This window comes from Panthera pardus, unplaced genomic scaffold (genome assembly GCF_024362965.1).
Source record: "Panthera pardus isolate Hobbes unplaced genomic scaffold, ASM2436296v1 HiC_scaffold_22, whole genome shotgun sequence".
Classification (NCBI taxonomy): domain Eukaryota; kingdom Metazoa; phylum Chordata; class Mammalia; order Carnivora; family Felidae; genus Panthera; species Panthera pardus.
The window spans coordinates 66,745,829-66,767,685 of NW_026526788.1; the positions used below are offsets into that span (position 1 = coordinate 66,745,829).

At 37.3% G+C, this 21,857-nt stretch overlaps 1 protein-coding gene across 7 annotated transcripts in view; it reads left to right on the top strand.

Annotated features, from left to right (window-relative positions):
* Positions 1 to 21,857, top strand: part of ADD3 (adducin 3) — a 123,672-nt gene that overhangs the window by 53,761 nt on the left and 48,054 nt on the right. Inside the window, exon 1 of one of the 7 annotated variants that reach the window (XM_019459395.2) lies at positions 1,643 to 1,666. The exons of 5 other annotated variants lie outside the window; for them this stretch is intronic. The gene's annotated coding sequence lies outside the window, so the exon portion shown is untranslated. Of the gene's footprint in view, positions 1 to 1,642; positions 1,667 to 16,686; positions 16,955 to 21,857 lie in introns of those variants that run through there. One more of the 7 variants, XM_019459391.2, reaches the window with a different exon arrangement.

Here is a 21,857-nt window from a genome sequence, read left to right on the forward strand (position 1 = left end):
TTAAAGACCCAAAAGTTGAGAACCAATGCTCTAGTTCGTTAGTACTCCAGTAAACCATTTTTTGGAGTCATCTAGGAAGCTTTAAAAAAAATACTGCTATCTGAATGTCACCCTAAGAATCTAGAATGCAGCCTGGGTATTGGGATTTTTTTTTTAAGCTCCTCATGTGATTTTGATTTGCTATAAAAGCTGTATAAAGTTCAAAATCCACTGCTGTAGTCAGTAAAGCAAAAGTAGGCAAAGGGACTTTTAAAATCTATCCTTCACAATTGTGAATAACATAAGCTCCCTTGAGGACAGGAAACATATTCTTCACTGTGTCTCTATCGTGTAAACTGGTGTCTAGCACTTAGTGGGCACTCCAAGAACACTTTTTGTGGAAGGAAGGAATATGGTTGTTAAGAATCAATATATTTTAAGGGCGCCTGGGTGGCTTAGTCGGTTAAGTGTCTGACTTCGGCTCAGGTCATCTCACTGTTCGTGAGTTTGAGCTCTGCATTGGGCTCCCTGCTGTCCGCGCAGAGCCTGCTTCAGGTCCTCTGTCCCCCCACCCCCACTTTTTTTTTTTTAATTTTTTTTTTTTTTTTTAGCATTTATTTATTTATCTTAGAGACAAAGCACAAGTGGGGCAGGGGCAGAGAGAGAATGAGACCCCGAATCCGAAGCAGGCTCCCGGCTACGAGCCATCGGCACAGAGCCCGATGCGGGGCTCAAACTCACAAACCGTGAGATCATGACCGGAGCCAAAGTCGTTCGCCCAACCAACTGAGCCATCCAGGCGCCCCTGCCCCACCCCCCACTCTTGCATGCTCTTTCTCAAAAGTAAACATTTTAAAAATCAATATATTTTATTTAAAGAATAAACCATTCAAACATTAATTCTTTGAGACTATGAATTATATGAACTAGAGATAAGTTAGTGATGAAACCTATTCTTTTTGTGTGTATGTGGAAGAAAAGCTGAAACTAGGTATTTATTTTTAAAATAGAGATAAGAATCCCTGCATGAATAAGTGCAAATACGTTTTTATCATTCCCCTTAAGTGTATTTGCACTTGAGATAACCCACTGGGACAAAGTGATTATATCCCACCGAGGCTAACTCCTACCATGAACATTTCCTTGATGTAGTTTTTATCCTTTATCTCTTGAAAAAGATTTTTTCTACTTGCTGTATGCATGTGTTTTGTTTTCGTGTGTGTGTGTGTGTGTGTGTGTGTGTGTGTGTGTGTGTGTGTGTGAGAGAGAGAGAGAGAGAGAGAGAGAAATAAAGGCAATACTCTGTCTCCTTCCTTCAGGAAACACCTTTTTTTCTCTGTGCAATACACAGTTTTTGTCATTTCCACTTTAATGTGAACTAAGAAGTCCTCCTTTTCCTGTGCAAAGGAAATTTCCCAGCTGCTCATAAATTGTGGAGCCTGCTGTGAGAGAAGGCAAGATCTCAGAAAGAGTTCCTTCTCTCTGTCCATGTGTTCTCTTACTGCTTTTTCCATCCAGCTTCTCTTTTCATTTCTAATATGTACCATCTACTTGACAAGATGGTGACTTTCTGGTAACTTCCCAAGGTGCTTTGAGAGTTAGCCCTGTTTTTGTGTGTCACACGTGGTGCTGGTACTTTGTGAGAACTTGGCGACACTGCTTTGCTCTCCTCCGATTGATTGAAAAGGTAAGTGGGAAAATTGAAAGGTTGAAAGGGTATTATTTTGAAAGAGATTTTCTAGTGTTTTCTTGGTTAAAATGCTCACCACTTCCTCTCTTCTGTAAATATACCCATTTGAGCATATCAAATTTCCTGTGTTTTGAGCCTCTCATATATGTATGTAGAAGTACCATTTGGAATATGATCTCCTGTTGATTCACCAGGGGGCCTCTAATAAACCTCTAAGTGTCCAGCTAACTGACTCTTCAAGGTCACAAACTCATTCTAAAGTGGAGCTGTGGGAAGGATTTGCCATATGATTAAATGATCATCAGGCCCAAATATACTGTTGTTTTTGCTCATGCTGCTCCTAGTGTCTAGAACATTCTCTTGCTGCTTCTTTGGCTTTTATCTTTTTAAGTTATAATTTACAAATCACATGTATGTAATTTATAAATAACAAGTTAGCTCCATTATGAAATTCTCCCTTTCCACCTCTGTCGTCTTGGGCCTGGGTTAGGTGCCCGATGTTTGGGAGTTTACAGTGTATCCTGCAAAGGATATAAAAGGAAATTCTGGGTTTTTCTAGTTCTATTTTGGTACCGTGGAAACCACTTTCAGGAATGGGAAACTAAGGATCATACATAGAAGTATGAACTTAAGAGCCAAGGCAGGTATTGTCATTTTTGTTACAATCTGTTTCTTCACAAGGTTTTTTATTTGGGGACATCATGATTAAAGGTTATTCTGTGGATTCTCAGAATACTTGTCATCCATTGATTCACTGACACGTCATCAAGGCTGTTTGGATGGGTGTACTGCACAGGTCTGGTCGAAGGGTGAGTACATGCTGGAAATGAGAAGTGAAGGGAATAGAATTAGCGCTTGGGAACATTTATATGTTTTTAGATTGCTACTTCCTGTTCAGCTAAGCAGAATCCTGTAACTTTGCTCTTAGTTAAGGAGATAGTCCTGTAAGCTTGACAGATCACGGCTGTATCCTGTACTTTGTGTGAAAATGCATTTGCTTTCTCTCCTATTTATTTGATTTTTCTAATTTCCTAATATGTTACAGATTATTCCAGTGTTTTCATGGAGGGAGAGGTTGGGTATGTGCCCAGATGAGAATGTGAACAATGGTTAAATACTAGGTTATAGGCAGAGAGTGAATTAAATATGGGGTATGTGCGCTGCAAAAACTGAATGACAAGGAGAAACCTCCTCTGAATATTTTTAAAAGAGGGTCCCAAGAGCATTTGAATGTTTTAGACCAAGCCATACAGTTCCTTTATAGCGAATTAAGTACTTGCTCTGTATTTTTTAATTTTATTTATTTATTTGGGGGTTGGCAGAGAGAGGGAGAGCGAGCAAGCACAGGAAAGGGGCAGCGGGGGAGAGAGGATTCCAAGCAGACTCCGCCCCATCAGCACAGGGCCTCACATGGGGCTTGAACCCACAGACCATGACATCATGACCTGAGCTGAAATCAGAAGTCAGACGCTCAACCAACTGAGCCACCCAGGCATCCTATACTTGCTCTGTATTCTAACTATTCCACCATTTTATTTCCAAAGTTTTAGAACAACCTCAGGATGTTATTTCTTTTATCTAACCATCCTAAACATCTTTGATTGCCGCTGGAATACTATTAATTAACCCAGAGCTCCTTCCTTCCTTGGAATTTTATACTCTAATGTTTAAGGTTAAGTTTAATACACTGGTAGGTTTTGCACATTAGCACAAATTCATTTTGACATTGTTCAGATATGTTTGAGATGTTTTTTGATATCTCAGTTGACATGGAGAGTTTCATTGATGATACAGAGGAATGACAACATGCCCATAGGAGAGAGGGTTCCAATTTGAGCGTTCTTTCCTAAGCAGCAACTGTAACTTTGATGAGGTGAAACAGTACTGGTCTGAAGTCTGGAGATAAGTACTTTGAATGAGCTTAGGTGACGACCTTAGGTACCTGTGAATTCTCACAAGTTACAAAGACAGGGGAGGGTCTAGGGGGGAGAGAGAGAGAATCCCAAGCAGACTCTGCACCATCAGGACAGAGCCTGACGTGGGGCTCGAATCCACAGACTATGACATCTTGACCTTTAAGGTCTTTCCAGCTATTTGCTGTTCGTGAAGCCTGAGCTCTGCTAGCACAAAATGCAGTTGTATCTTTCATTCTATTAGTGTCTATTACTCTCAAAGACTCACTATATAATATGAAAGATAAAAAAGAAGATGAAAACCCACAGTGTTCAGATGGTGGGGCTCATCAAGCCAAACCAAATACTATAGCCCAGGTAGACGCGGGTGACTCCGACGGCTTCCTGACAGTATAGGGTAATGGACAGGGGCTTATGGGTGAACTTACTCAGTGACACCAATTTTGTTGGTGTAGTACAGTCTAGAAAAGGATTGTATTTTTTTCTCTTACTGCTGATTGGTCTTGGAGAAGTCTAAGTGAGAGGATTGACTAAAGTCTAGCCTTTCTTTGGTAACTTAAAATGAAAGCATCTTCAAGAACTTTTGTAAGGAAGGAAGCAAATTGGTACTATAAGTTCTTTCGGTAATGCACATAAAAACTGAAATACACAGATGGTATACAAGTGCTTGTAGAGGAAAATGAAATATCCACTTACATGAAGACCTTCCATAACAAATGGACTGGCTAATGAAGGATGAACTATTCGTTTTATCTTTTGTATTACCGTGTTTATCTAGGTAGTATAATCATCCATGTAAATTTCTAGTCTGAGATACATTCCTTCAGTAAATTCATCATGAAATGTTTCATTGTATGAAATCTTTAAGAACATCTGATTCAGTCCTCTCACTTGTAGTTGTGGAAACTGAGGCCCAGAAAGAATGAGTAACTTGGCCAAAATCATGCTGTTAAATAGAATCAGAACTGGAACTAGAACCCAGTTCTGCTTACTCGTAAATGTTTATTATCGAGAATACATACCTATTCTTTATTTTAAAATGTGAAGTATCGCCACAAAAATTTGCAAAAGAGCACGCAGTTTTAGTAAGCCACTGAATGAGACTAAATCTTCACTTTTTTTTTCTATGAATCCTCACCATGAGGCTTTGCTCTTCAGTAACATCTGAAAGTAGCGTTCTGCCAACAGATACATTTTCATGTCACATTCTCTTAGGTTCTTGGACCATGAAATAAGATAGCATTAAGCAAAAGTAAGATAACACAAATATAAAATTTTCCACAGTAAGAATCCAGAAAATTCTCTCATGACAGGGCAAGAATGGATAACACTGAAATGTGTTGGTTTTCAATAGGGATTTCAGATTCTTAACCCAGCAGAGAGAATGTGATAAAAGAGACAAAAAGAATCCCAATTATTTGCTATGCATTAGTGATTATGCAGTTTTTTGCTTGTATTTTGCATAATTATTTAGTTTTGAACATCTTCATTTTTTGAATGACTATGAGGCCTATTTTATATTTAAATGTTTTGTGGATACATTGGGAATATTTCTACTCACTGAAAAAATGGTAGCAGTTTCTGAAGATGGGAGAAGCTATTGAATAGCTCCCATAATGGAACATGTTAATACTTAATGTTGCTATTGGCCAGTGTTTGAACATTGTGATCATTTCAGCTGTACTGTACATTTCAGTCCGTTCACTGTATTGTTAATGTGAAGAAGCAGAGTATTTTAGCACACTGATTGGAGACCCAAATTCTGTTTGAGAATCTCTCAGTTTTTTCCTCCATGCTGAAGACTTACAAGAGATTACTTAATTTGTTCTTGTTTTTATGGGAAATACACGGTTTAACATGTGAGAGAGTTTGGATTACTTCTTAAAAGAGTTTAGGAAAATGCTTTGGTTTTGTAAAAGAGGATCTAACAGTGTTTCTGGAGAGCAGAACTAGCCAGCAGAAAACATGGCATTGAGTTATATGCTTTTCCTACAGGAAAAAAGGGAGGCTTTTGTCTCTTATAGCTTATCTTAATTTTTTTTAGGTAAACCATTAAATGTAAGTTTAATACAGCTACAGAAAAGTGCACAAGTCAAAAGATACAGCTTGACAAATATGTTCAAAGTGAACACACTGTATAGCATCACCCAGATCAAGAAATGGAACAGCAGAAACCATTACCTCCTCCTTGCAAGGTAGTCATAATCCCGGCATGTCGTAGGTTAGCGTTGCCTGCTTCTGAGTTTTATATAAATGGAATCATTCAGTATCTGCTCTTTTGTGTCTGGCTTCTTCTCTTCACCATTTTTTACTGTGAAATTCATCCATGTTGTTGCATGTAACAATAGTTTTTCTAATTGTTGTGTGTATTCCTTTTTATGGATGTACAATAATCCTTTTTGTGAATGGGCATTCAGATTGTTTCTAGTTTGGGGCTATTAAAAATAATTCTGCCATGAATATTTTTGTGTATGTTTTTAGTGTTCGTATATATGCATTTGTTAGGTGTACTCCAGGAAGAGGCATAGCTAGATGACAGAGCATGTGTGATTCCAGCCTCTGTAGATAATGCCAAAAGATTTTCCAAAATACTTGTACTAATTGACATAAGGATTTGTACTGTTTCAGAGTTCCAGATGCTCCACATCCTGGCCAATACTTTGTAGTAACAGCTTTTTTGTTTTTATTTTCACTATACTGATAGGTACATAGCATATCTCAGTGTGGTTTTAATTTGTATTTCCCTGATGATTAATGTGATGGGCATTTCATGCATTTATTGGCCATTTAGATATTCTCTTTGGGGAGGTACCTGTTTAAACCTTTTACTAATAAGCAGATTAGATCCTTTTTTTTTTTTAAAGGGATTTTTAAAATATATTCTGGATAATCTTTTATCAGATTAAAGTTTTATCAGTCTACAGTCAACAGCTCACTCTTCCCTTCTGAACAATACAAGGATCTTAAAACACTTAAACTCTCATTCTGCATTTCCATCTTATGTGATATAATTGATCAGGATTTCAGTTCCACCTTGTTTTTAAACTTATACATTTGTTATTGCTTATTATTGTTTTATATAGTATCTTAAAAATTATTTGTTTACGGGGCGCCTGGGTGGCTCAGTTGATTCAGCGGCCGACTTCGGCTCGGGTCATGATCTCATGGCTCCTGAGTTTGAGCCCCGCATCGGGCTCTGTGCTGACAGCTTGGAGCCTGGAGCCTGCTTCGGATTCTGTGTCTCCCTCTCTTTCTGCCCCTAACCCACTTACATTCTCTGTCTCTCTCAAAAATAAATAAACATTAAAAAAAAATTACTTGTTTACCATTTTCTTTCCTCTTTCTTCCATCTCTGTTCTTCCTTCTAGTTTTAATTTTTCTTAAATTCATCTTTTAAAGTTACTTTAATGAGTTTATAGAACTCTTTAGGAGACAGTGTTTTATTTTAATAGTTTTGTTTGATGTACAATTCTAGGCTGACTGTTCTTTCACCACTATTATTTCTGTCTTATGACATTTTTTTCTTTTGAAGTCTACTGCAAATCTAATTATCAGTCCTTTATGGGTGATTTGTCTCTGAAAAATTTTAGCCACAACCTTCTCAAATATGACCTCTCCCTCATTCTATTTCCTCTTTAAAAACTTCAGTATGTTAGATCTCTTTTCTCTCAATGTCTCTTAGTCTCTTGTTACACATTCCATTTCTTTGTCTCTCTGTGCTTCATTCTGGCTGGTTTTTTCAGATTTGGATTCCAGTTTATTCTTTCAAGTTGGGTCTAGTCTACTGTTTAATCTATTCACTATGTTTTTTTTCTTTCCAAGATTTTCAGTTCAAGTTAATTAACATCATGGTGTAGTGTTGGTTTCAGGAATAGATTTTAGTGTTGTATCACTTACATATAATACCCACTATTCATCGCAGGTGCCCCTCCTTAATGCCCATCACCCACTCCCACTGCCTCTCCAGCACCTCTCCGTTTGTTCTCTATCATTAAGTCTCTTATGGTTTGCCTCCCTTTCCGTTTTTATCTTATTTTTCCTCTCCTTCCCCTATGTTCGTCTGTTTTCTTTCTTAAATTCCACATGTGGGTGAAATCATATGGTATTTGTCTTTCTCTGACTTATTTTGCGTAGCATTGTGCTCTCTAATTCCATCCATGGTCACCAAGTTTTTTAAATTATTCAGTAGTTTTTCAGTTCTACTGGTCTTACTTTATAACATCTTGTTTCTCATGTTTCCAATTCTGTCTTGAAGGATTTTGTAATACAATTTTATATTCTGTGTCTCGTTATTCCACTGTCTGCAGTTCTTGGGGAGAGGTATTAAATTCTACTCTGTTGTTTCTGCTGACTTTTATTTAATGTGGTTTGTTTACTCATGTGGTTTGTAATTCTGAATTTTTAATTTGGCAGGATTTTATCTGTGGCGATCCTTAGGCAGCCTATTTTGAGAGCACCTTTCTCCAGATGGAACTTATATTTCCTTTTTGTAGGGTGTCAACCCTAAGACCAACCTAAGACCACTCACTGTTCTCTTGGCTTAAGATATTTTTGGACCCTGCTGGGGTGTGTGTGTGTGTGTGTGTGTGTGTGTGTGTGTGTACGCACGCATGCATGTGTGTGTCTGCGTGCACGGGCGTGCAAGTACCAAATTCTCGTAAGAGTGGGCCTATTGTTACAGACTCTCAGGGGAGACTTTTTCTTCTCCCAGTCAGCACTCTGGAAAAGACAGATTTAAGTTTTTTTGGTGTGTGTGCACAGTCACATTTTTTAATTCTGTTAGTGGACACATTTTTTTGTCTCCCTTTTAACCAAAGGTATTACCTTTTAGGATTCTGGATTTATGTGTATATGTGTCGTGGGGGTAGAAAGAACTCTACCCCGATAACTTCTGATGTGAAGAAAACCTGGTTTCTAATTTAGCAATTTTTTCTTCTCAGCATTGAACTCATCATTTTCCGAGGAACAAGCAACTTTTATTTTTCACTTCTGATCTTACTCATCCTAATAAATCGACCATGGCTATGATTAGGAACTCTTTCATAAGTTTTAAGCACTTATAATTTGTTTATATTGTTTTGTGATACAATTCAATTATCTAGTTATTTTGGAAATTACTGAAATAAGAGTATTTCTGCGACTATTTCCCAATAATGGTATGATCTATATAACAGCTTTATATTGAAAACGATTTGAATGATTAGATTCCTCTTTTGAGCCCTAACTACAAATTTTTGTTTTTAAACCAGTGAGCCAAAACACTGAAGCTATGGCTGGTTGCTCTGTTCTGATTGTACTAAAAACATTGGCGCACTGATTGCTTACTGGTTTATCAGGTACATCTTGACCTTTGTGTCAGAGCAAAGGCAAACACTTGTTGAGAATGCCCATTGTCCTTTTTTCCAATTCCTGTAGGAAGGTATTAATTAATGCTAATAAGAATGAATAGATTTGATTGACATAGTAAATCATCTGCACAAAGCTTGAAATAACGTCTTTTTTTTTTTTCCAGCTTTCATTTCTGGGGGTGTAGCAAAGGTAATAACTGTTTAAACTTGAAATCAAAGAAAGTAATTTGCTTTTGGCAGAAGTCCTTTCCAAAATCCTTACTGTAGCTTCCAGGCACATGATTGAAAAATATAGTAATAAATATGTATTATCTTATTGCTTCCAGTTTTTTTTTTTTTTTAAACTGAAAAGCAACTCCAAAGGTACTAGTGTGGGCCTTCTTTCTTTCCTCTCCCTCCCCCCCCCCTTTTTTTTTTTTTAAAAAACACCGTATCATTTATTATATTGGGCCAGCAGGAATCCGTTTAAAGGGGTTGAGAGCTGTTTTAGATTAATGACTTGGCAACTTGGAAATAGCCCACAGGAGTCACAGTCCTGCTTATCTTGGAGTAAATTTTAAAAACTCAGCCATTAAGAATTGTTTCCATAAGCTGCCTAATTGAAAGTTGGAGTGAAGAAAAACCTTCCACTGATTCACATACTCTAGCATTCTTGTCAGTGTGCTCTCTGGGGATCTTGTTGTTTGAAGGATGGCATAGTTCACAGGATAAAAATCTTTGTGGTGACAATTGATTAACATTGCAGCTCTGGGTTTACAGAGACTTTACATTGCTTTTCCTCAGAGTTCTAAATTTTTCAGTTTCATATTTTATAAGGTATTCTCTTTGGTTTAAGTGATAGCCATTTATTACATCCTAACTTTCTATATTGGAAAAACACTCCCTTTTTCCCATTTGTAGGATTGCACAACCTTTCAGTTAAGCAAAATCAAAATTGTTCACTTGTTGAGTGAGGGTTCCACTCCCTTGAAATAAGCCACAAAGCTCCCTGTGGGTGTGGCTGGCCTCATGCCGCTGTCTCAGTTACTCCTTATCTTTTGTCACTCTTGGCCCCTCAAGATGTCTCTTCACCTGCTTTCTTACTCTTCCTTTGCTCTCTTCCCCCCAGTTTGTGTCCTGCTCTAGTTACCGCCCTTCTAAAAGGCTCAGGAGCGGTTCTCATGAGGTTTTTTTTCCCCCTTTTTTTCTGAATATTCTGAGGAAGTTACTTATACACTGTCCACAGTTATGTGTTTCACTGAGACATTCGTACTCCAGGGTCAAACGTCTCCATTTGAACATTTTGCGAGAGGTTTTTCTTTTTCTTTGTCAGAGCTTCGGTATTCTAGGTGTGAATTCACAAACGTAAAGTACAGATGGCTTTTGCATCCCAGTATCCTCGGTTAAACACAGGAATTACTTTTAAAAGAACCTGACAAAGAATCTTTAAAGAATTGACATGATAAAAACTCAATGTGTTACATCATCATAAAAAATAAATAAATAAAGAATTCACATAATATAAACAATCCTACCTTAATTTCCCTGTTTTAGGTGTTTGTCACTTAGGTTGTCACAGTGTATGCTGTAAGTAATCTTCATACTGTTCTTCATAAAAATGGGAGGTGTTATTTATGTGTATGTACTTTCATGTGGAAACATATCTTAAATGTTAACCTTATGCCATTTTTACATCAAGAGTAACCTGATCAAAATGGATGAGCTGTTCGCAGCAATTTAGTGTGGCATCCCTTTTACTTTTGTCAGATTAGCCCAGTCTTGCAGCCCACAAGAGTAACCTTTCTCATGTGTCAACATCTTTCTGAGCCTTGAATTTGAAATTTTAGGCAATTTACAAACACAATGCTTGTGACTATTTGTGCTTTTCTTTTTTCTTCCCAGCTCTTCCATTAAATCTATCGTCCTCATACTTTTGATACCTTTAAGGATTTGAGTCCAGGGGCAGCTGGGTGGGTCAGACGTTTAAGCATTGACTCTTGATTTCAACTCGGGTCTTGATCTCCCTACCTTGAGATAGAGCCCTGCTTCTGGCTCCACGCTGAATGGAGCGCTCGCTGGCTCCCAAAATAAATAAATAAACGTTAAAAAAAAAAAAAAAAAAAAAGGATTTGAGCCCACAGGGTATGGTGTACCTGTGCCAGGTTAACCATGTCTTTGTTTACTGACCTTGGTATTAACCTAGAACATTCTTATTCCTCCTTCCACGATGATGTGGTAGCAGATCACAGTTTGGCTTCAAGATAATTGGTCTTAATTATTTCTAAGTCATTGGTTAGTGCAGTGTAGGAACAAACATTGTTCCGAGAAAGGATATAAATGGCTTTTGAGCTTCTTTTCCTAGCGTGCATGTCAGAAGATTAGGGTGAAAGAAAAAGCTCATGACACAAAACTGTATGGTTTGCTAGTAGATTGTAGGGTTCCTATAGCTTAAATTGTACAAACCACTGTGAGTTGTTGACTCGTGACAATTTTTATTTCCCTTTGGTATTAGGTGCAGTTTGTGATACTTTTACGTAAAGTAAAGCCATGCGTTAAAGTACAAGGTTATTAAGTATGTTGTCTTTCCATATCTTTTCTGCCAGAGTTGTACAGCACCTCCCCCGGCCCCCCTCCCCAGTCTTTTAAGACCAAGCTCAAGTAACTTCTCAGGAACCTTTCAAGCTGGCTCTTTTCTCTGAATCTGTAATTTGTCGATTATAACACAATAATGCCGTGGGCTAATATAATTGTTAAACAAGTTGTCTCTCCCTTCTTCCTCCCCCAGCCCACTAAGTTGCTAGTGTTTTAGGATCATGGATAATGGCTCATTGATTTCTTGCATTCTCCACCACATTGCCCCTTCAGTTGTAGCACATTATAGGTGTTGAATGAATTGTTGTTAAAAGAATAAATGAATTTAACCAGAAAGTAGAGAGATTTATAAATGGGTTGACTTATCAATTTAGAATTTAAAAATAAGTTTTTAAAATCTAAAACCAGAGTAAATTAAAATCAGTGCAGCTATAGATTTGGCACAAAACAAGTTGATATCTTCTCCACCTTCAGTAATATTTGGGGGCGGAAAGTATAATGCACTGAACTGAAGTGCCTCTATAATGCTAAGAAGAGATGTGTTTACAGGCTAGTTTTGTTTTTGTGTTTGGGTTTTTTTTTAAATATATTTTGAGAAAGAGAGAGCATGCACGCGAGCAAGGGAAGGGCAGAGAAAGAGGGAGAAAGAGAATCCCAAGCAGGCTCCAAGCTGTCAGCAAGAGTCAGACACTTAACCAGCTAAGCCACCCAGGCACCACTGTTCATTTTTGTTTCAGTTAAACCTCTTCTCCTACTACTAGTTTGCCTAAGGAAATAGAAAGCTGGCCACCTAGTATCCAGATACTTTCACTGAGACTAGTGGAACTGGAGTGGTTGAGGAATGGGCATGAAAAAGGAGAGAACATTTCTAAACCTGTTTCTTGCATTGTCTTATGATAGTATTTGGGGATTTGGAACTTTTCATTCTAGACTACAGGATGTGGTTCTTGCAGTGAACAGGTAGCAAGTGTTCTAGAACTTGATGGGGGAGAAGTAAGATGGTTGGTGCTTTAAGTCATGTGAATTGTCAGCTTGGTCACCTACCTATCTTATTAGCAGTGTTGAAGCAAAGTACTTGAATTTTTTTAGATGAGAATACTTAAGTTTCCCAAGATAAAAAAAAATAGTGTTTAATTGGGTAAATTATTTGCAATGTGAGACATACTCTTCCAACTAGATTTTGTCTCATATTTAGAAAAACAATTAAAAAATGCCTACGTTAGTCCCATACTCTTGGATGGAGCAGATCAAAGCAACAGTAATATTTTTAACAAGAAATTGCATGTGTCATGAATGTTTCCTGTGTCATGTGGCCATATTACATTTGTTTGCTGTTCTGTATTTTGAACTTTTCCCCCAAAGCAGAAATTACTTGTGAATGCAGGTTTTTTAATAGCACATATATATTTACTCTTCACTTTTGAATTTTTTTTATGTAGTCTTTGTCTTCCTCTAAGAGATTGGTAATAAAATGCATTATTTTTGGAAGTATTATGCCATTGGAGAGTCAAAGCCACATATTGTTTTTCTTCCAAGTTTGACAACCTTCAGATATAATACAGGCTGACTAGTTTGGGCATGATCCCCATTTAAAACAAAAATTAACCATCTTCAGACGTAATGATTTTCTGAATTTCTGCTTCAACTTCAGTAAGCTTAACTCGCCAATCATTGTAGGTTATGTTGTTGACATTTTTTTAGCCAGCAAAAAAAGCCCAGTTTTGAACATTAACCCATATTTCATTTATTCCCAACCTTGCCTTTTCTGTAACTGCTTCATCCTTAAATCCTGGATTACCCCTTTTAACAAATAACCATCTATTAGATATTAAACAGGCAAAGGGTATTATTCATTTACCATCCATAATATTTGAACTTGCCCTATGCTAGGTGCTGAGGGGCCCAGCCTGCCAGTTGCTTGCAGCACGTGTGAGAGCTATACCAGGAAACAAACAATTGTGAGGGCTTATATAGTGCTTACTGTAAAATTCTTTCAAATTTGCTATAAATTTGAAATTTTGAATAAAATCAGTATTATTTTTAAGATATTATTACAATAAATTGTTGGGGTGAGGAAATTGCTTTTAAAATGAGTTGACAATTTCACATTAACAGCCCCTTCACTTGAAGAGTCTTTTTTAACACCACCTCCGGCTCTAGTTGGAGTGTCATGAATTTGACCTGATTTAAACAGCTTAGAGAAACCTTTTCTTTCCTTAGCCAGTCTTGTAGATGGGAAGGTTCCTTCTCTTAGACATTTCAAGTTAGTCTGAACGTTCCACAGAACTGAAGCTTGCCAAGCAAAGCTCATATCTGTGGCTCTTTGAGTCACTAATGGTTCTACCATATTTCTAGAATTAACGTCCCCATCAGCCAGAGATTAAACTTTTGTCTCTTCTCCCTCCCACCCCAGATATATCCTTGTTAAGGGAAAAGCACTTTTGTTTTGATTTTATGGTTTGTTTTCAGCCTACCACAAGTTTGAGATGCCTTATGTTTCTTTAAAAAAAAAATGACACTTCATGCTTTCCCAGCACTTGAGTTGGAGACAACTTCTCATTGTGCTGGTTTGAGTTCTGGCACTTGAGAGTATCTTCATTCTGAAGCCTGTGGAATGTCCCCCTCATATTTGAAACCGAGAACTTATCTTCTGTTCATTGGTTAAGCCCTAGCCCTTGATGGTGCCCCAAATTAGTGTCTCATCCAAGTTGTGTTTGAGAATGTATGAGCATTATTAGGAGGGCATGAACTCTTTTACAGCAAAAGCAGAGGGGGGGAGTCCTTAGAACAATGAGTTCAGTCATGGGGATACCTAATAACATATAAAAATCAATAAGATAGCTAAAATATGTTTTGACTTATTTTCTTCTAAAAATGTCATCTTTTCCTAACTTTCATAACAGTTGGCTACAAGTCATTTTACATATTAAAAATACACATTATTTTCCAATATTGTGTGTTTGAAAATATATAACAAAATGGCATTTTTACAAGATTTACATGAAACAAATATTTGAAATAAAATTGGAGTTGGAGGGCAGTGGGAGGAGTATTAGGATATTTTGAGTCTCACAGGAGTTCATACTATAGTTGTTAAGCCTTTGGCACTCTGTAGAGAGTGTTTTTATTTAAAATCCACAAAACTGGTAGGGAGAGGGAAGGAGAAATTTGATTGCTTGAGAGTTACCCTAGAAGATTGGATCTGTAAATTTACATGAATCTCTGAACCAGGCAAGTGTATATGAGTGCCAAATAATGTCTGAACTAACCAAGAAAAACTTGCTTTTCTGTATGACTGTAGTGAAAGCGTTGGTTCCCAACAACTTTCACGTTTATAAGGATTTTTTTTAAGGGACTAACTACACGTTGGGCAAGCAACTGTGTCGTCCAAAAAGTATTGGCTGAATTTAATGTACTGGGGGCATGTGGATTCCTAAGAATGTCACACCTTGTCTATGCCAATAAATCAGAGTGTCTATTCTTGATACTAAATCTGATGTCATTGGCAGATTTTCCTCCTTATTGGAAGGATAATATTCAGAAGGGAGAATATTTTTTCATGTATTTTGCTCTGTGATTGGGGTGTTTTTAGGATTTTTTTTTTAATTTCTTTAACTATGAAATAATACTGGTAAGTCCCATGATAACTAGATCTGGATTTCATTTTGTCTTTTCAACTCTGTGTGATCTTGTGCGCATTCCTGACATGTTACAAACAGCTTGTGTCTCTGAATGTGCAGTATTAATTTTCAGTGGTGAAAGCCCCAAAAGGAAACAGACTGATTCTTCCATGCACAAACAGCTGGGCAGTTGTGGATGGAATTAATTGCTGATATACATTGGCTGTGTTTTTCTTCTCTTGTCATTTCCTTTGCAGCTGTGAAAGTGAAGTTTGACTTGAAAACAGACATTTCCAGCAGTGCAAATCCAAAAAATATCAAAATGGGATTCTTTAAATATAATATCTGCTACCTTGGAGTTCAGTTTGGGGGTGAGATGGAAAAGAGCAAAGGATGGCAGGCCGTTCATAATTACATATATGGTTGAAAAATAGATCAATCACATGGACTATGAGAAGTATTTTTGAATGGATTTATTTATTTTATGGCAAGAGCAACCTCATAATCCAACAAAAAGCTAGATCAGTCAGCAAGCACCCCCTTCCTAGGATCCTGAAAGAGAGTGTTCTAGGCCATCTCTGAAAACATCAGGGGAAAAAAAATATATCAAAATGTTCAGTACTCCAGACTGGTTTATTGTTCCACTGTGAAAAAGTAGCAATTGGCAAGGGTAATGTGACAACATGTATCATTAAAAATAATATTTTCCTGGTCTTATCCAAAAGCCTTTTCATTGTTTTAAATTCAGTGTAAATGATTATATAGCTTATTTTTTTGCATATATGAAAATTTTACCGAAAAAGAAAAAAAAATTTTTTATTCCAAGAGTTACAGGAGTTCAATTAAAAGTTACTGTTGGTTGTATGTCTGAAAGTACACATATAGGAGTAGTATTGATTAAAATCACTTTGAACTATAAGGAGATGTTTGGTAACAGTTTCAATAACTGATAAATTATTTTCAACACTAAGTTTTTAGGCAGTATGTGTACATCTTACAGGATATCTTATTTGGCAATCAGAAAAAAATCAAAACTCTTATGAAATTATTTGCAGAAGTAGGTGATGACAAAATATATATAAGTTTGGTATGCAAATTTGTGATTTTCACCAAAATAATTCTTCCTTTTATGTATGTTAATATTCTACCAAAGCAAGTTTATAAATCGAATCCCTTATTTTTTAAGGCAACTCTTGCTAGTCAGTGGATAAGAAAATGCTTTTATTGTTTCTGCATTGCCAGGAGAACTAGACCCTTGACAGAGAAGGGTGGGTCATGCTTTTATGTTCACGATGGGGCCCCCTGTTTGGGCCAACTAGGCCAAAAGTAAAGTTCTAGGGTGAGCTATGTTGCCAACACCTTGAGATATGCAGAAGCTTCTATTGCTAAACTTAGAAGCTGGCATAGTTGGACTTCCTCTGTAGTAGTCAGTCCCCTTCCTCCTCGCATTCTGCTGGCTGAGCTGCGTGATCTACCTTGCATTTTATCTTCACTTTTCTTCCCCAAGAAGAAATGAGCCCATATTTTATTTCATGGCAGGAAGGCTGATCTACAACATGAACTTTTCCCCCATTTCTTGGAGTATCATCAACCAATTAGTTTTGATTCTGAGGCCCTGAAAAATGGGGTAGCAGTAGGAATGTGCAACATGCTGTCACTGAAGTCTGCTTGGGTGTGTTGTTTCCCCCAGAGTGGGCTCCACCCTTGCCCTAACCGCACCGAGTGTGGATATCTCACTGTTTAAAAAACAAGGTTCATTTTTAGGGCAGCATTGCTTCAGAATTGCCACACAAAAACCAGCTTAAGAAATGTACAGCAACTTCAAATTGTTTTGTAAGTAATGGGTTGTCTGTTTGTAAAACTGATAGTGCATAGCTTAGGGGGAAGCACAGATAAGATAGATGGTTAGTTTTGTGTTAGCTGCTGGTAATATGCCGTGCTCTCCTTGGGAAGGAGCCTGCGGCTTTATCACTCAACTAAATTTTTTTCCTATTAGTTCACTTGTTTGCTTTTTTTTTTTTTCCTCTAAACAATTTACTGAACTGTTGTTGTTTTTGCTTAGGGGATCACAGTGATTGTTTAAATTAAGGAAAATACTGGTAGTTTCCCAAATGTGCTAATTATTTAACATAAAAATGCTTGAAGGTAGTGTTTTGCACTGAATTTATTGGACCCACTAACAGCATAATCTAGCGGTACTGTATTTCGAGACATCGTGACATGAACTTTGTGTGTAAGAGTGGGTTCATTGAATTAAAAAAAGGCAGCATCTAAAGAGCCTTTATTTCTGTCATAATGATGCTTTGTCCTGCTGCTGTTGGGTATTTGTCAGAAGAGTTGGGGAAGGCTGCAGCCCAAAGTTCTGTTCCCTGCCTTGTCTGTGCCTCTGTTCTTTCTAGACTTTGTGACGTGAACAGTAAGTTGAACTATAGGAGAGAATTGCTGTTATTCAATGAGGTCCACGTTTCAGCAATTTTTTCTTTGCGAATGGATCTGACTCCTCCCCCCCCCACCTTAGATACTGGGGTTCCATCTGTAGCTAGGTTTTCATGCCTATGGAGTGTTTAATTATGCACTGACCAAAGTAGGCACATTGAGAGAGAGACTGCTTCGTGATCTCTTCTGCACTTACTGTTGTCTTCCTCTCGTGCGTGTTCAGTTCATCTCGTACCCTTGTGGGATAGACACACCCATTCAGTACAAGCAAGATGAACAACTTGCTTCAGTTGAAATCAAAGCTGAATGTTGAAAATGTCAGATTTTCGTAAAGCCTGCGGGGTGACCTTGTGTCATCCTTTTTGGACTTACACTTTGTGAAGCGTACACTTTCCTTGCTTTAGCTTCCTCTTTGAAAATTAGTAGTAATTGTGTTTAGCTATTTTCTAACATCACAAAGATGTAAGAATAAAATAGAAGCTTGGTATCAGAAAAAAAAAAACACTAGCCTGTCAATCAAAAGGCTGTTTCTTTTGGACACTGGTTTCTTCACTTTTTTAAAAAAATTTTTGGATGTTTATTCATTTTTTGAGAGAGTGCACGTGCGAATGGGGGAGGGGCAGAGGAAAACGGAGACACAGAATCTGAAGCAGGCTCCAGGCTCCGAGCTGTCAGCCCAGAGCCCAAAGCAGGGCTCAAACCCACAAACCATGAGATCATGACCTGAGCCGAAGTCGGAAGCTTAACTGACTGAGCCACCCAGGCGCTCCACTAGTTTTCTTCAGGGAAACTTGGGAATTTGGGTTAGCTCTCTAAGATCTTTTCCAGCTGAGAATACCTACCCCACTTCTCTTTGTAAAGACACATGCCTTTTCCAGCAATACTAAAGGGGATGTATTAGATTAGAATTGAGACAAAAAAAATGTTTAGATGTTAACCCAGAATCATTCTTATAAATGACGTGAAAACTAAAGCTTTACTTTAAATAAACTGTGTATATTAGAAATTTTGGAAGTTTACATTTTGATTCTATTCCTGAGCAGAATTGGCTAATAAATCATCACCTCAAGAAGAAAAAAAATTTCAAATTGTGTTTTGCATCCTGAACCAATACACAAATCATATACACACCACTTAATTTCTGAAATAAGTTTCCCTTAAGGCACAGAAAACACTGCTATTTTTTTGTTACGTTTCATTTTTAAAATGTTGGTTTCAGTCCACTGAACTAGATGATCTCTACTGTCCCCTTGAACTCTAGGAGAATACGTTTACTCTTAGACTTTTTTATAGTTGCTCCAGAGCAAAGTTTGCCAACCAGTTGGTTGTTAAATATTGAAATAGGGAGATTTTCTAAATAGATTTTATTTGGAACTTATAAAATTTGGAATTTGGTAGTTAATATCTCCAGTAATACTTCATCTTATTTTTTTCTTGTAATAATTATGTAATTATTTTTACAATTATAAAAATTATCTATTTTCACATCCTCTCATGATTATTCCGGTATTCTGTACAAATCTTATTCATACATACCATATTAGTGAAAACTAATACACATACCATAACATGAAAAGGGTTGGGAAGTCTTTTCTAGAGAATTGGATATAATGTGTCATGTGGAATAGATGTAGAGTATCAGGTTACTATTGATAGACCCTCATCTCTCTCTCTCTCTCTCCAGAGGTTTCCCAGGACTCTACAGAAGTTCCCTTCTCTGCTTTAACATACTTTTAAAAAGTGTTAATTTTATAACTTAAAAAATAACGGACAGTAAAAAGATGAAACCATATAAGAGGCATATGACAAAATGTCTCTTTGCAACCCTAATCCCTCAGCCCTACTCCTTAGGGGGGAAACTTCTTTCTTTTTCCAGATAATTTCTATGGATGAGTGCCCTTTTTAAAAAATAAAATAAAATAAAATTATACAACACATACCATTATGTGTCTCATTCTTTTTAATGGCTGTATAGTACTTGAGGGTAGGGATGGATGTACTATAATATATTCAGTCGTCCTTTAATAGATATCTGGATTGTTTTCAAGTTGTTCCCTTTCTCCCCTGTCAGATATACTTATGGTATCAGTCCTCTCTCCTATCTCCATTTTGGGGCAGAACCCAGGTGCTATAGCAAAGGGCTGATAGTGCTGTGCAAAAATAGAGAATCCCTTCATCAAATTCTCCTCTGGCTAGAGCACCAAGGGTACGCCCTTCTGTCCCAGCCATTTATGAGTGGGTAAGAACTGTCCTGGGAGTAATTTTTCAGCAGATTAATGAAATAACATTGGGCTCAAAGTCTGGTAACTTGAGTGTAAGATTGTGGGCAGGTTACTTAATCTCCTTGAACCCTCAGTTTTGCCATCTATAAAATGAGAGATTGGAATAGATGAGTTTAATGCCCTTTCCAACCATAGTATTTATGTACATTTTTGTTGGGGTATTGATTTAAGCTATATAACCCAATTTATATTAAGTTTCTGGTCTTTAAATTGAAAACATCTTTTGTGTATATTGTGTGATGTGTAATTTATTTGACCTACCATATGGACTAAGCTATTTTAAAGTTTAAGAATGTGAAAAAGAGAAGTTGAATATTATATTTTATATAAACTCTCCTTTTCTAAAAAGCCCATTTCAAAAGTATAAAACCCATTCCAAGAAAAAGCAGATCTTTTTATCAAACTTGAATACTTGAGGAGAAGATTCTGAGTGAGGTGATGTTTGTTTTTAAAATGGATCCTTGTAATTTTCAGTGAATCTAACCATTCGAGGCTAATCCTCAGGGCTTTGAAACTTGGCATTAGCCCCCTTGCTTAAATTGTTTTCATATTCTAGTCCTCTAATCCATCTTCTTGTTTCATTGAATGCTAAAACTAGTAGTGCTCAACATAGCTAAAGTTTTCTGATTTGGTGCTGAGGAAGCAGCCTAGAGGTGAGCTGCACGCTATCATCCTGCCAGCAAAGTTACCAAGTTACACAGCAAAGTTAAAAAGTAACAGAAGCAGGAATTTTTGCTGCATCACACATAAGATGTTTAGGATTGCCTGTTTCACCATTTTGTTCTTGTAATTCTGTCAAGTGACAGCTGTCCTGAAAGCAGAATGGCAAAGAACTTCATTGTTTGATTTGTTTAATAACAACAAGAAGATAAAAGGCATTTTCTCAGCGCAGAGGTCGGGGGAGTCTGTGTGTGTTTGTATGCTGGTTTAGCCTAGGTATAGCCTTCCTATACCTTGAATAAGTATCCTTCTCTAAAACCAGAGATGTTATTTATTATGTAAGCAGTGCTACATAAATCCTATTGGTATTCTGTGGTCATTTTCATATCAGTTGTTTGACATATGGTTCAGTTCAGCAAAATGTATCGAGGGCCGCCTACGAATAAGCACTGTGTTAAGTGGTGAAAGTACCGAAATGACAGAGACAGCCTCGCTGGAATCTATTAAAATGACGACCTTCTTATTTTCTCCATTGTCAGAATTTTCTAGTATCCACTGGTTAGGTATAACCGGGACAGAGGAAGTTCTTCAAAGTTTGACTCTGAAAATAGATGAAAACAAGGGGGGCTTTAATGTCTTGTTTGGACAGTGTCATCTACCGTGGAGGGCACACTCTCCTGTGTGTGGATCTGCTAGTGACGTCGGTTTCTCACCAACCAGACTCTCAACAAAGACAGCAACGGTGGTTGGACTAATTTAGCCTCAGTTTTTGCCTAGCTAAATGTACCTGATCTACAAAAACCTGTTGTAATTATTGTACCTCATATATTATGATTTCATCTAGTGCTTGTATGACACTAACCTTGAAAATGGTCACACTGTGTCTTGATGACACATCCTGATACCTTCTTTGTCAAGTTACCCCATCCATTGTGACATTTACGACTAAGGAAATTCTCTATAGTTGGAAATATACAGGATACTGCTGTCTACAGGATGTTGAACAGCTTTGTCTAAAACATTCACAATCATTTTAGAAAAACAATCCTATGATAGCACAGTCAGTGAAATAGATTATATAGTTTGAGCTGAAGCAGAAAACCATTTTGTGTGTGTGTGTGTGTGTAAAAGAGGAGAAAAAAATCTAATCGTTACTCTGGTCGTTATGCAATCCAAGAAGGGACTGCTGTTTCTTCTTCGGAGCCCAGCTTTTGGCTGGGGTCCTGTGACACACAGTGGGAATTCACTTCCTATCAGGAAACGCTGTTTTTCAATGTATTATCTTGTTGAGACAACCACAGTGAACAATAGGCTATTAATGTATTAGAACAACAAGTGTCATAACTAAGCCAATATTT